The sequence below is a fragment of the Beauveria bassiana genome, assembly GCF_000280675.1.
Source record: "Beauveria bassiana ARSEF 2860 unplaced genomic scaffold BBA_S00027, whole genome shotgun sequence".
Lineage (NCBI taxonomy): Eukaryota > Fungi > Ascomycota > Sordariomycetes > Hypocreales > Cordycipitaceae > Beauveria > Beauveria bassiana.
In genome coordinates, this window is record NW_007930862.1 from 321,266 (window position 1) to 325,084 (window position 3,819).

A 3,819-nucleotide genomic window follows, 5' to 3' on the forward strand; every position below is an offset into this window, starting at 1 on the left:
ATTTAATAAGATAATAATAATTTTTAATATCTCTTTATACTTTAAATATCTTCTTAACTTTATATTTATTAGTATCTTTAACTATAATTCTTATAATAAATATAGAATTATCTAATATTTTTTTAAATAGTAATATATAAAATATTAAATAAATCTTTATTTTATCTAGTAATAATAGTTTATAATATATTTAATAAATAAGTAATCTTAAACACGCTGCTACTGCCTCCGGAATAGTAGTAACCCTAAATAGGTAATACGCGCGCCGCCGCTTTGCCTACCTACCCCTACTTAAGGGCCCTACCCCGCCACGTTATACCCGCTAAAATATAAATACTATAGCCTCCTCTAGCTACTATATTAAATACTCTTAACTTCTTCTCTCCTTAACTAGCTATAGTAATACACTTACTCTTAGTACCTAAGTCCCTTATAGTATAACCCCTTTTTACTATCCCCCTTAGCCTATATTTATATAAGGGATCTTATATAGTTAAAGTTAGATAAGCCTAGGTAAGCTAGCTTTATCTTATATCTTTACTTAATATTAATAGCTTTACTATTACTTTTTATTTAATTATAATATTAAAGTTACTTATACTCTTAATAATATAAGTTACCTAGTTTATATATTTATTTTACCTTTAAAACCTAAGTTTTATATTAATTATTAACTTATTTTAGTTTATAAGTATTTCTTATTTCCTTAGTACTATATTTTATATAATTATCTATAATATTTTTTTAACTAGTCTTAAAAATACCTTATAATATATAATAATAAGCCTATTTTACTAAAATTATATTAGTTATTATAGACCTTATAGGCTAAGTTTCTAGACTATAAGATAAACCTATCTAAGTTAATATATTACTAAAGTAAGTATAAAGAAGGTCTTAACTACTTAATATTTTAGATATATTTCTTAAAAAGGGTATATATATATTATAGCTTTTTTATTATTTTTAAAAAATTATAGTATTATTAAGTTTATTATATTACTTTAAATTATTTTATAAAATATATAATTATAATTTTAAAAATTACTAGCTATAACTAATACTTCTAGTTACTATATATAATTAAATAAGCTAATTTAATAATATTAAAAAGTAATATATTACTAACTTTTTAAGGTATAACTTATAATATATAAGTAAGCTATATAAATATAAAAATATAAAGTATAGTTTATATAACTTAGTAATTATATAATTAATATAAAGCTAAACCTATAATTAGACTATATTAAGCTTATTATATCTATTTTATTATAAAGAAGTTATTATTATTACTTTATATAATAGGTATTTTTATAAACTTAAGAGCTATTAGTACTAGGATAGCTTATAAGGTCTAAATAAAAAGTATTAATATCTATTTACTTAAAAGGCCTTATAAGCCTAAGAGGTTTAGTATAGTTAAAGCTAAAGTTAGCTCTTCCTAGTAAATCTAGGTTTATTCTTTATAGGTAAGTACTATAATAATATAATAATAATTATTTTTACCTATAACTAGTATATCTCTTCTACTATTATAGTAATAAGGTAAGAGTATAATATTATACTAATAATATATTTTAAAATTATAAAGTATAAAGTTAGACTACTTATACTAGCTCTAATATCTTAGTATTTATCCTAATCTCTTATATATAAAGCTATAAGTAAAGGTCTAAATAAGGTAATTCTTATTTTTACTAATTTAGAATTAGAGTCTATATTAAAATTAGATAATAAAATAGATAATAATATTTTATCTCTTAAGATAATAAATAGATATATTAATAATAAAGCTATAATATAACCTAATATTTTATTAAGTAAGTTAGCCTCCTAGCCTTAATAAACTATTAAATAGAAGAAGTAAAGTAAATATTAAAGTTAATAATTATATTAGTATTAATAATAATAACTATATTTAATATATTATAAGATATTTTACTAAGTCTTAAAGAAGATAATAACTTAAATAAGGCTATATAATATTTACCTTTTACTTTTCTTACTACCTCTCCCCTTTTAAGGTAAACGTCTAGGGATAGGTTAGACTTTAGTTAGTACTTACTAAGTATACCTACTAAGATAGTTAAGTAAGGTTATAGGTAGGTAGAGGATATAAATAAGTTACTTATAAGTTATTATAGTAATTATAAACTAAGCTATTATACTAAGTTACTATAATAGACTTAGCTATATAAGAGTATTATTTATAATAATTTAGTATCTATTAATAGTAATAGTAATATTACTAATAATAATAATAGTAATAGCTCTTCTTATAATAGTAATAGTAATAGTAATAGTAATAGTAATAGTAGTAATAATAGTAATAATAACTATAATAATAATAGAAGTTCTAATGATACTAATAGTAAGGATAGTAGCTATAGTAAAAAGTGTAGTATAGACTAGTTGCCTTTAGTAACTAGTTTTAAAGATAGTTATACTAATAGTCTTTTAAATAATAATATAGTAGTAAAGACTCTTAGACTATATAAATATTAGAAGGTCGCCTATAAAGGAGTAGATATAACACTTATCTATATCTTAAACCCTATACCTTACTCTAGAGGACTTCTATTATAACTATCTAGATAGGCTTAAATAGCTAATATACTTAGCCTATTAGCCTTTTATAGCCTATCTAAATTTAAAAGTAAGAATAGCTTAAATTATAAAAAGGTATTATTAGTATCTTTTAATAAATAGTAGTTATAAAATACTATATTAAAGTATATAATAATTAATAGAATTAATATATTTTAATTATAGTTTTAATAAATATAAGTATATTCTTATAATAACTAGTAATAATAGTAACTATATAAACTAGTTAAGAATAAAGCTATAGATTAAAAATTAAGGGATAAGATAAAAGGTTAATAATATAATATATATAACTAGTCTAGTTATAATATATAAACCTATTAAAGGTATATATAAATATCTAGTAAGGATAGTAGTTATAAATATTAACTAGTTATATATATATAGCTTTCTTATAATAAATATAAAGACTAGGAGTTTATAAAATACTAGTAAGAGTAATAGTAAATAATAAGTAAGATATTAAAGATATTTCTTATAAATATTAATATAGTATATAAAAATATAATTAAATAGCTAGTATTTCTAAATATTAATATAAAATAGCTACTAAGATATTAAGAACTTAGTTTTACTTTTTAAAGATTTTATTATCTATAGCTATTATATATAAGAAATAGGCTAGCTATAGATAGTCTCTAAAAAATTACTTTATCTAAGTATTTATCTAAATAAATATAATTACTTACTTTTACTAGTTATATCTCCTTATCTTTATAATATACTAGGTAGCTAACTTAGTAGTCTAATCTTAAGAGGACCTTAAAGTTTAGTATATAATAAAACTATAGGTAACTAGCTTATAAAATATATATTCTTTTATTTTATTTAATATATATTATATATTTATATACTTTTAGCTAAATAAGGTAACTAGGTATACTTCTAGATATATTAAAAATATTAATTAAAATATACTTATACCTTATATTATAATATAATCTAATTATCTATATTATTATTATATATAACTAGTTATTCTCTATAAGCTTTATATTAAGTAATATACTAAAATAATCTATATCTAGCTTTTCTTCTATTATATTTATTATAAAAGTATAATGCCTTAAAGAAATAAAACCTCCTTTTTCTTTTTTAATCTAGGAGATAATATTTTCTACTATATCTTAAGATAAATACCTATATATAATTAAAAATAATAAGATCTAAGCTAGGCTATATTTTATTATAGGTATATAATTAGTAAAT